General features: G+C 39.7%; 1 protein-coding gene across 6 annotated transcripts in view; it reads left to right on the forward strand.

Annotated features, from left to right (window-relative positions):
• LDLRAD4 (low density lipoprotein receptor class A domain containing 4) overlaps positions 1–12,197 on the forward strand; it is a 589,056-nt gene that overhangs the window by 136,483 nt on the left and 440,376 nt on the right. Inside the window, exons 1-2 of one of the 6 annotated variants that reach the window (XM_027852451.1) lie at positions 8,384–8,523; positions 10,594–10,809. The exons of 3 other annotated variants lie outside the window; for them this stretch is intronic. The gene's annotated coding sequence lies outside the window, so the exon portion shown is untranslated. Of the gene's footprint in view, positions 1–8,383; positions 8,524–10,593; positions 10,810–12,197 lie in introns of those variants that run through there. 2 more of the 6 variants (XM_027852452.1, XM_027852454.1) reach the window with 2 other exon arrangements.

Consider the following 12,197-nt stretch of genomic DNA (forward strand, 5'->3'; position numbering starts at 1 on the left):
TATCAGGGAAGAGAGAGTGATCAACAGTGTCAAAGTGAGGTCAAGATGAATGAAGCTTAAGAAAAAAACCACTGGATTTGGCAACTAGGAGATCATTGATTTAAGCGATTTGCTCCAGGTCATACAGCTATTAACATTAATGCTAATTGTTAGCATTTACATATTGTTTTAAGATGTGCTTTAAGAAGTTGGTGCTATTAGTATCCTCATTTTACAGTTGAGGAAACAGACCCAGAGGCTGAGTGACTTGTCTAGGCTCACACAGCTAGTAAGTGTTTCAGGCAGGATTCAAATTCATGTCTTCCTGTCCCCACATCCAATACTCTATCCATTGTGCCACCTAGTTGCCCTATAGGGTTTCCTAGATGCTTGTAAATATTTAAGGCAGTATTTGAACTGAGGGATTTCTGATTTCAAGTTTGGTACCTCTTTTCATTATGTCACTTAGCTATCCTGTAGGATTTGTTTTATTCTGTGTGTTTTTAATGCCTGTGTAAAATCATGGGAGGAGAGAATGGTGGTGGTGGTGGGGGCAGAATTGTACATTTCACTTGTGTGGAAGAAATAAATTCAGCTAGGTGGCAAAGTGGACAGAGCACTGGACCTGGAGTCAGAAAGACCAGAGTTCAAATCCTGCCTCAGACACCTACTAGTGTGATTTTGGGCAAACCATCTAACCTTTGCCTGCCCCGATTTCCTTAATTCTATTTTTTTTTAAATTTTTAGGCAATTGGGGTTAAGTGACTTGCCCAAGGTCACACAGCTAGTAAGTGTCAAGTGTTTGGTTGGAGGTTGGATTTGAACTCAGGTCCTCCTGACTTCAGGGCCAGTGCTCTATCCACTGCGCCACCTAACTGCCCCTCCTTAATTCTAAAATGGAGATAATAGTAGCACCTGCCTTCCAGGGTTGCTGTGAGGGTAAATGACATATTTGTAAAGTATTCTGTAAAACTTAAGAGTACTATATAAATGCTATTATTATTATAATAAAAACTGTACTAGAAAATTAAATTCATTTTTGTTCAATGCCTACTATGTGTAAGATTCTGGGCTAGACAGAAGCAGAAGACGTACATTCACAAAGTTAGAGCTAGAAAAGATCTCAGAGATCATCCTCATACAAATGGGGGAACTGAGGCTTTGAGAGGTTATGATTTGCTCAAGGTCACATAGCAAATTAGTGACAATAAGGACTAGAACTGGATATCTTGAACTCAAGCATGGGCTTGAATTTCACTGTGCTTTTTTTTTGAGTTCTGTCATGTATGACTTGTTGTGACCCCATTTGGGGCTTTCCTTGGGAAATATACTGGAGTAGTTTGCCATTTCCTTCTCTTGCTCATTTGACAGATGAGGAAACTGAGGGAAACAGGGTTAAGTGACTTGCCCAGGATCACACAGCTAGAAAGTGTCTGAGGTGGGATTGGAACTCACATCTTCCTGACTCCAGACCAGGTGCTCTGTCCACTGCACTACCCATCTACTCCATTTACTGTGCTATATTCCACTCAATCTTTCTGAATTGAATTCGGCATTTGTTAAGTACCCATTCTATGTTGAGGCACTGTACTTTATATTCTAGGGAGTAGAAAAGACATCATCAAACTCTGTCTTACTATAAAGGTTAAGACTAATAACAGATTAATTCTTTAAGATGTGTTTTGATAAGAATTCAAGAGTTCTTAAATATGTTGGAGGCCTCCCCTCTTGCTTTTTTTTTTAAAAAGAGATATGTATCTCAAAAATTATAATGAAATTATAATGAAAGTCAGGGAAATATGATTTGATATTATATAATGTAATTTTCCTTTCTATGCAGTCTTTTAAAGCATATCTAGTACAGAGAGTTGTAAAAAAGAAATAGTTATTGTTGAAAAAACTATTTCCTCCATTAGGTTTAGTTTGGATCAGAAGAGCACTTTTTATATTACTCCTCACTTTCACAGCCAGCCTCCTAGAAAGAGCCATCTATATACTCCTTGCCTCCACTTCCATTCACCTAAATTTTAAAATTTTATTTCAATCAGTCAATATCTGCCTTCTAACCCTCCTACCCTACCCCTCCACCCTAACTGAGTACACAAGAAAAACAAAACCCATTACAAAAATGTGTAGTAAATAAAAATAAATTTCCACATTGGCCGTATCAAAAAAAAATATTGCCTCATTCTGCATTCTGAGTCCTTCACCTCCCTATCATGAAACGGGTTGAATGCTTGCATCATTATTCCTCTGGAATTGTAGTTGGTTATTACACTGATAAGAGATTAGTATAATAGTTAGTATTCAATTACATTTATATACCAAAACTTGTTCATCTATTCTTCAATTTATGAGCACCCCATCAGATTCCCATTCTCTGTCATCTCAAAGAGCTATAAAGATTTCTGTGCATCTTTCTTTAGAGTTTGTTTTTTTCCTAGAACTAATCCCTCCCTTAATTTATCCTCTCTTAGATTCCTCCTCCCCCCTTCTCTTTCTTTCCTATTTCCTTGTTGGTTGAAATGTATTTCTGTAGCCAAGTCTGTGTGTGTGTGTGTGTGTGTATTTGTGTATTCCTTCTTCCTTTTTTGACTAATTCAGGTGGACTTTGATTTGCTCATAGTCACACAGTGAATAAATACAGTTAATATTGGAATCAGACACTGTGACTCTAAATCCAGTGCTCTTACTACTGCTCCACACTGCCTCTCCAGTCAAGTTCTTCGGCTTCTTTAATTTGAAGATTCCATGTTTTTTCCCCCTTTTTTGAACATATACATCTATAGGCATATATAGATATAGATATTTACAAACATACATACATTCACCATTTGCCTGTTTTCAGTCCTTCAGTGTTTCTCACATTGTCTGTGACTTTTCATGGATCATTGACAGCAGCTGAGTAGTAACATCTGCCAGCTCTTTCATCATCCTTCTGGGGATTTATTTTGTTTGGGCCAAGTGACTCAGACTTATCAAAGATAGTTAGGTGTTCTCTTATCTCCTCATGGGTCTGATAACCAATGCCTTGATAACACTTTTCCCCTTCCCAGTCTGAATCTCCTTGGTAGGGAAAACAGAAGCAAATTAGGCATGTAGTATTTCTATCTTCTTTCCATCCACCCTGAGCATCTGCAGTTCTAATGCTTCACTCATCTTTCTTTTGTTTCCAGTGTACCTCAAAAACCCTAGTCTATGTAGGCTCCACATGGGATTCCAGGGGATGTGATACTACCTGGTCCTTGTCCTTAAGATGTTTTCAGTTTTGTAGGAAGATGGTGTGAACAGGAGGTGCAATACAAGGTGGTAGGTTAGAAATGGCATCAGTCATTCAATCAGTAGCGTTTATTTAGCATCTGCTATATGCCAGAAACTGTGCTAAACTTGATGTATAGCTTAATATGTCTTTGATGATGTCATTTATTTAGTAGGGTTAGTGTTGACTAATAGAAAGACTGAGCACTAAGTCTTATTGCATCAATTAGTTTTTTAAATCATTCATTCTTTCCTTCAAGGAATATATGTATTGAGTGCTTATTGTGTGTAGAACTCCATAGTAGGCATGGAAGGGAATACACATTTTAGATAAGAGAGTTCTTACTCTCATGTTACTTAGAGTCTATTAGGGCGATAAATCACGGACATAGATATCAAAGATAACTTTAGTGATGTTTGACATCATCAATGTACACTACCTCCCTTGACAGCAACTCATCTGCGACTCAGTGTAAGATCTTCAGAGTTAGCATCACCAAAAATTCATCACTCTACCATGATTTAAATGACATGCTTCTCCAAGCTAAGCCAGCCTTGTGCACGGCAGACCTACAGTTTGTTGCTAGGCTTATTAAATCCTGTAGATGCCTGTAATTGAGTGTTTCTATGCTGTGTCCATTTCCTGCCCCAGTACCTTTGCACAGGCTGTGCCTGGAGTTCAGTTTCCATCCTTCTATCAGCCTCACTTCTTTGAACCCCCAGCTTCCTTCAGGTCAGAGCTCAGATGTCCCCTCCTGTAGGAAATCTTTCCTGATCTCGTAGTTAGTGCTTTCTGCCTCTTGAAATTGCTTTCCATTGCTTTATATAGACATTGTATTTATTATCTGTGTGCATGTTGCATCCCCTACATTAGAATTAGCTTCTTGAGAAGGAATACTGTTGATTTTTGCCTTTTTACTCCCAACTAGCTCAGTACTTTGCATATAGTACTTAATGAAGGCTTATTGTATAGAACGATCTTTAAGAGAAGTTTAAAGAGCTGTAGGAATCAGGAGTAGAGATTATATCTGGCTAGGTGGATAGACAGGACTTTGTGGAAGAAGTGGTATATGAATCAGGCCTTGAATGATGGGTAGAATTTTGATGGGCATGTATGAGAATGGGAACATCATTGTGGGTAGAGAGAATGGTCTAAGCAAAGGTGTGCAGGTAGGAAAAGGGAAGGTGTGCTGGGGATTGTCAAACAGCCCTACACTGGAATGTAGGTGCATGAAGTGGGATAGTGGGAGATAAGGTTGGAAAAGTAGTGTGTGTCAGAGTATTGGGACACTTGACAGCCAGCCTAAGGAGTGTGGGCTTCATTCATTAGCGACGGGGGAGCCATTAAAATTTCTGAGAACAGTAGACTGTTCAATGTAGTGCTATTGGAAGATTAATCTGGCATACTGCAGGTGAGAGGTGAAAGACAAGAGACAAGGAGACTAGTTAAGAGGCAATTAATTAGAACAGTCCCAGTGTGCAGCAAAAATATCATATACTTTGAATTCAGGAAAGGGATTTTCTTTTATGAAGGAGAGAATTGTGCTGATTTTATCTGATTTCATAATTATTGTTTGGCTATAAGGTAGAAGTTGCTTTTAAAGAAACAGAGGTAATCTTGTTTTATGTAAATTTGTTAAATGGACTTTTTGAACTTACAAAATAGGGAGCCAAAGAGACGTATTGTGGTACACTTCAAAGAGCCCTAGATTTGGAGTCAGAAGATTTGGGTTCAAATCTTGGCTCTACTCTTTGCCACTCGGTGACCACAGGGAAGTCACTTACTCATCTCTCTCAGTTCCCTTTTCCTTATCTCTAAAAAGAGTAGGTTAGATGATTTCTGAGGTCCCTTGTAGGTTTACTTCCTTTATCAATTTATTTTGCATAATCTAAACCAAGAATTAGAAAGAATTTACATTGATTAATAAAGGTCATTCCATCAGACATTCAACAAAAATTTGTTGAATGCCTGCTATGTGCTTGGCCCTGGGCTAAGTGCCTAGAAGCTGGACAAAGTCATACTTTAGATAGGGGCACATACTTTCTAAATGTGTGATATCATAGCCTACTTAGGGTAGCTAATTTAACAAATATTTTTTCATATGAAAGCCCTGTGCTATGCATGAGGGATTTGAAGATAGATGCATCTCGATGCAAAGGTGTGGTAGTAGGGCTAAATGCCTGTCGGAGGAGTTAGAGGAGGAAGATCAATTTCATGGTGGAGGATGGTGGTAAGGAGAGAGAAGGAGAGTTCATTCCAGGCAAGGGGGACTGGGAAGTGCAGACACGGAAATGGGAGATGGAGAGTGGGCCAGTAGCCTACTTTGGCTGAAGTGTAGAATATGTGAAGGGAGTTTGACACAGATTGTGCAGTGCTTTGAATCCCAGGAGTCCACCTTTGTTTTTACCACTATCTCAAATTCAACATGCCCACAAGCTTATTATCTTTTTCTTTTAAAACTATTTCTTCTGACTCTGTTCTTTCTGTCAGTGGCATCCCCCATTCATACAGTTTCCCATGTTTAAAACTTTCATCTTATTTTTTACTTTTCTCAATTGCTTATCTCTCCTGTTAAGCTGTCACCAATTTCTGCCTGCAACTGCTCTTATCTCCATGCGGTCTTCTCTATTTGCAATGCTACCTGGACCTCCTTGCTGCCAGCTTAGATTATCCAGACAGCCTTTTAACAGACTTTGCATGCTTCATTATCTCCTTCTCCAGTTTGTCCTACATATTAATGCTAAATTACTCTTCCTGTTACATAGATGAAATCATGTCGCTTTTATTCTCAGAAATCTTAAGTGTCTCCTCATTGCCTACTGGGTACTGTTTAAAACTTTAAAACAAACTAGACTACTCTTTGTTCCCTTAAGTTACATTTTCTTTCCCGCCTGACATGTACAAATGCTATTTCCTGTGCCTTTTCTTGCTAGGTTTCAATCCATCCCAACTCAAATCCAACTCAATAATGCCACCACCAACATACAGCCTCCTCTAATCTCTCATCAGTAATGACGTTCACCTCCCTTGCCCCTCCTTAGGCCTCCCACAGCACTTTGTTCAGCTCCTATCTGATGTACTTGTAATCTAATAATTTGTTTTATAAATATCTTGTTTGTGTCTTATCCCCCTTCTAGATTTTATGTTCTGTGAGGGCAGGGATTGGGACTCAAATAAGCTTTCTGTCTTCTTGGGATAAATGTTTATCGATCGATTATAATGGTAATATCAAGAGAAGATGGGAAACAAAGTTTTGGAATTTATCAAGTAGAGTCAGGGAAACTATTTCTCAGAAAAGAAAATATTCTTAAGATCCAACAGTAGACAGAGTGGTGACCAGGGATCTTGGAGCAGACCTTGATTTAACCCACAATAAATATTTGCTGAATGAATGAGTCTGGAGAGTGGTCTAAAATGTTTCAAAGAAACAGTGAATTGTTAGGTAGTGTTGTTTCTGATTTTCTTGAGCATTTTTACATTTCCATAACATTTTTACATTTCCATAACCTGATTTTGTTTAAGCCCCAGGCACATGAGGCTGTGTTGCATGCATGGCCTCAATGAACAATACCATCCTTGAGGTATTAGAGGAATAACTATGGAGTGTTATTAACATTTTTCTGAAATTATCATAAAGGTGAAATATTTAGCTGAGAGTCATGGTTTTATGTAGCACCCAGACATTCTAAGGAGGGTGTGTTGTTTTTTCCTTTAAGGAAGGTGTTAGAGACATTTTTATTAAATGGTAAGAAGATTTACAAGGTTCCAGCTAACATGGATGGGTCACTGTGGGACTTGAAGACTTTGCGTATAGAGGGTATGCAGATTATCTTCAGCATCTAACTATTTTGAGTTATGTGCAAAGGGTTTTTGTGGCTACAGAAGGTTAATGGCACATTCATTAAGTTGTTAGATTAGTTCAGTTTACTGAAGGATGACTTTTTGTAAATTGTATCTTTTTAAGCATCTTTTTTGTGGAGTGATGGCTGGTGGTTAGAACTGTGACCACAGGTCATTGGTGTAGGGAACTCCTAGGAGTTTTACTGATGCTAATATACAACTCAAGTGTAACTTAGAGTCTTATGAGTAGTGTATAGTCTTAGTTGCTTGGGCTAGAGAGATTAATTGATTTGCCCATGATCATGTATGAGCTAGTATGTGCCAGAGACAGATCATGAACCCATGTTTTCCTGACTTTAGGGTTCGTGTCAATTATACTACTTTGCCACTCTTGAGAGTCTTACTTACCTTATTTTAGGACTTTTAGTGCAATCCCAAACTCCTGCTCCTTCCTCACATCACCATGTGTAGTAAATACTACTACCATCTCTATGTAAGAAGGAAAGGTGATGAGTGCTAGGCACAGATTACCTCTTCTGCGATAAGTTTCAATTACAGGGTCAAACCCAGGTATGCCCCAGAACTTAGAATCTTTTTTATTTTATTTTATTTTATTTTATGTTTTGGAACTTAGAATCTTAAGAGTCACACCTGGAGCTATTCATGTGAAGACCAAAACGATTAGAATTTGAGAAGTAAATGTGAGAGAGAAAGACTCAGATCTGGAATATTCAATTAGAATCTGATTGTCAAATTCAAATATGACCCTGTTTGCTTTAGGTCCTCTCCTCTGTCTGTCTGTCTGTCTGTCTGTCTCTCTGTCTCTGTTTCTGTCTCTCTGTCTCTGTCTGTCTCTGTCTCTGTCTGTCTCTGTCTCTCTGTCTCTGTCTGTCTGTCTTTCTGTCTGTCTCTCTGTCTGTCTCTGTCTCTCTGTCTCTGTCTCTCTTTGTCTCTCTGTCTCTCTCTCCCCACCATCCCCATCTGGAAAAAGAAGCACAGTGCAACCAGACTTCTAAGGAGCCTTTTTGGCTTCTGTGGAATCCTCCCCTCCCTTAGGCTCAACTTCCTTTATTCAGGTCATCTTTAGGGAGCCACATTTTAAGGTTCATCAGATGCTTCCCTACAGGTCAGAGCTTGTGCAATGATCTGTCTCAGGCAGTGAATATTGCCAGAGGATTAGGCCCTGCAGGCTTCTCTCTTCTCTCTTCCCTTTCCTCCCCATCCCCCTCCATCTCATCCCTCACTTCCCCTTCTGCCTGCCTGCCCTTGGTCTGACTCTCCTACCACAGAGGCAAACTTCTCCAGTCAGAGAGCTCATTAATTTCTTCCAGAGCAGATGGTCATGGTGGGGGACCAGAGCACACAGCAGTGCCCAGGGAACATGAATGGTAAACTGGGATCTGGTGGCACAGAGACAATCTTTGTGAGGAAATGAAGTTCCCCAGGTCGGTCGTAGGCTTCTTGGTAGCAAGGGAGGGCTCTAATGAATGAAGGCGGGTGCCAGGTTTTGTGGGACTTTCTAGTTCAGCTCCCATGATTCTCTCCAAAGAAAAACTAGTCATTTTTAGAACCTTCCAGTTTCTTAGTTTTCTCTTGGGTATGGGAAAGTGAGGTACGAAAACAAGGACTTGACTGGCAGTGGGGATAGGGAATATGGCATCTCTCTCTCTTGGTGTCATCTCCATACCTTACAATGGCTTGATTACACCTTCTAAAGAGGGAAGGGAATGCCTGGCTTTTACATACTAAAAAAATCCAGCTTTGTGTACCAGAAAGAGTAATGGAGTTATAGGATCATCAGATCCTCATAGATTTAGAGCTAGAAGAAACCTGAAAGATCATCTAGTCCAATCCTCTCATTTTACAGTTAAGGAAACTGAGTCCTACATAGGTTAAGTGACTCGTCCAAATTCATAGAGCTATTAAGTACCAGAGCCAAGATTTGAACTCAGGCTTTGTGACTACAAGTTAATAGCTCTTTCTAGTCTACCTTAGTAGGTTCCATACTTAGCTGGGTCGAAATGCCATTTCTACCCCAGTCATCTGGATCAGCCTGCAGTTGTGTTAATCTAACTGCATGAGTTTGGAGGAAGTGACTTGACCTCTCTGGGCTTTATCAGTAAAATGAGGGAGAGGGGCCAATTGTTCGTGAAGGTCCCTTCCAGTTCTAAAATTCTATGATTTTTATATAACTGCATTTAATTCCTCATTTTCAGGGTTAGAGAAGTTGAAGTGAAGTGACTTGCTCAGGCTTACACAGCAAATTATTAACAGAGCTCGAACTAGAAATCAAATCTCTTGACTTAAGATCAATGCTGTCTTTGCTCTGAGCGTATACTTATTTCTGTCAAGTTCATTGATTTTGTTCTTCTGTTTGTCTCCATTCATAGTTTGAAAACTTGAATTTAATCTTAGTAAAACACATAGCACTTAGCAGAGAACCTGTAAGGGGTCAAAAAGCATTCTATGCAGTGGACAGAGCTGGACTTTGAAATTGGAAGACCTGAATTCAAATCCTGCTTCAGAAACTTGCTAGCTGTATGACTCTGGCTAAGTCTCTGGGTAAATTTAGTCTCCTCACCTATAAAATGAGATGTTGGGCCTAATTGCCTCTAACTTCCCTTCCAGTTCTAAATCTAAGAGGGCAGCTGAGTAGGCACAGTGGATAGAGCGTTGAGCCTGAGGTCATGAAGACTCAACTTCCTGAGTTCCATTCTGGTCTCAGACACTTACTAGCTGTGTGACCATTTAACCCTGGTTGTCTCAGTTTCTCATCTGTAAAATGAGCTGGAGAAGGAAATGGCAAACCGCTCCAGTATCTCTGCCAAGAAAACCCCACATGGAGTCGCGTCACAAAGAGTCGGACGTGACTGAACAACAGCAATAACTAAATCTAGGATTCTGTGATTCCTTGGAATGATGATATTGGTTATGCTATTTTGCCCTTTTTGTTTATTATTTTAAAATAATTAAATCTGAACATTCTCTAGTATTGAAAATGTGAATTTTTAAAAAAGAAACTTAACCATACTTCTACCTCTTTTCCCTTTTTGCCCTAAAGCATTGACTATTGGCACTGCCCCTGTGAAAAGACTAAAAGAAGAAGAAAGGTTCCTTCTTCCTTCTGACAGCCTTACCTTTTGCCACCCTGGTTGTATTGGAATATCACTGTGTGATAATTCCACACTCATGGCATCATCTCAGCTGTCTCTGATGACCCCCTACCCAAAGTCTCTTTCCACCCCTTCCCCCAAATAAGTGCATGGAAATGTGCTTATGTTTAGAGGCTTAAGAATTTGAATAAATTAGATGCTTTTGCCCAACCCTAGAATAAAGGCTGTAGTTATTTTAACAACAAAAAAAATCCTGCAGTCTTCAGCTATTTCTGGATGTAGACTGGTAATTAGCATGCCATTTGTAATTCACTGCTGTCTCAGGCTCTGTTTGTTTCCTTGTTCTAACACACTGCGTTTGGGAGACTGGATTTATCTCATTTGGATATGTGATTTTTGTAGAGACCTCTAAAATGTCATCATGAGAGTGATCATTTTCTGGAGCCAAAGTTCAGCGGACCTGGTATTTGCTTCACAATTCCTGTGGGGTATGGAATAGTGTAACAGCTTGCTAGGTTGGAGTTAGATGGCATTTAGTTTGAAAGAAAACTGTTACATCAGCTACAGCAAGATGGACTGATGCTGCCTGGAGAAAAACATACCTCGAGAGAAGAGCAGGTAAATTCTATGATATGCTAAGGAGGCTAGTTAGCAGTGTTTTGTCTGTTTTGCTTTTATTTATAGAGAATTATTTTACATTTTTTAGTTTGTGAATTTGCTTGCATGGATGGAAGCCAAATGCAGATGACTGTCTCTCATGTGATTTATGTTGCCAAAGTGAAATGAAAATGTTTGCAATGTACTTTCTCATAACTGGATGGGTGAGGAGGTTACTAGAGGCTAGTTGGGGCTTCTCCCTTTCAGGCCCCCGTGCCTTCTTTCCAGCTGCAGCAAGAAAATGCAGTTATTTCTTTTGCTTTGCCATTGGTGCACTTGGAGAGCTGAAACCTGTAGTGTACTATAAAATAAGAACTTGATTATGGTACAAAAGGCAAGCTTTCAGTTCCTGCTTTTTAGAGAGATTTATTGTTAATAGTCTTTAATGAAGAGGACAGGCATCTAGTCTAACTTCCACCCAAAGCTGAAATCTCATTTACAAATAATACGCCTAACACATCGTCATCAATTTCTTTGAATATCTTTAAAGATCAGTGATAGGAAACTCAAGGGTAGGTAGATAACCAGTGGATAGGGCCTAGAGTCAGGAAGACCTGAGTTCAAATTTGGCCTCAGACACTTACTAGCTGTGTGCCCCTGGGCAAGTCACTTAACCTTGTTTGCCTCAGTTTTCTAATCTGTAAAATGAGCTGGAGAAGAAAATGGCAAACCACTCTAGTATCTTTGTTAGAAAAACCCCAGATGGGGTCATGAAGACTTGTACAGGACTAAACAACAGTAGCGAACTCACTAACTCCATTACATTTTTGGATAATCTTAATTGTTAGAAAGTGCTTTCTTATCCTGAGCCGAAACCTTCCTTCCTGTAATATCCACCTATGCACTCCTGGGCAAAGCAGAACAAGCCTAGTAATCCCTTTCCCCATGTGACAGCCTTCAAATACTTGAAGACAGATCTCATGTTTGCCCTAAACCTGCCCTCTCCCCTCCCCCTACCATGGGTTGAGCATCACCATTTCCTCCATCCACTCCTCTTGTGGCTTCAAATAAATTCATTGTTCTTTTCCTCCTACTTTCTAGTCTATTTTATTCAGTCTTTCAGTTTCTGTTCTCTAGGTAGCTCCAGATTTCCTCAGTAACCTGGGGCCTGCTCATTTTGGCTATCTAGCTGGATTTGTAGCCTTGGGCTAGACTTTGTCTAGGCTAGACACAGAGCAAAATGAGTATCTACTTACTGACAAATAAATGTTTGCTTTCTCTCTCTCTCTCTCTCTCTCTCTCTCTCTCTCTCCCTATTTTTCTCCTTTGCTCTCCTTCCCCCTGCCCTCTCTTCTTCTTCTTCTTCTTCTTCTTCTTCTTCTTCTTCTTCTTCTTCTTCTTCTTCTTCT

This window comes from Vombatus ursinus, unplaced genomic scaffold (assembly GCF_900497805.2).
Source record: "Vombatus ursinus unplaced genomic scaffold, bare-nosed wombat genome assembly UNPS02009573.1, whole genome shotgun sequence".
NCBI classification, from domain to species: domain Eukaryota; kingdom Metazoa; phylum Chordata; class Mammalia; order Diprotodontia; family Vombatidae; genus Vombatus; species Vombatus ursinus.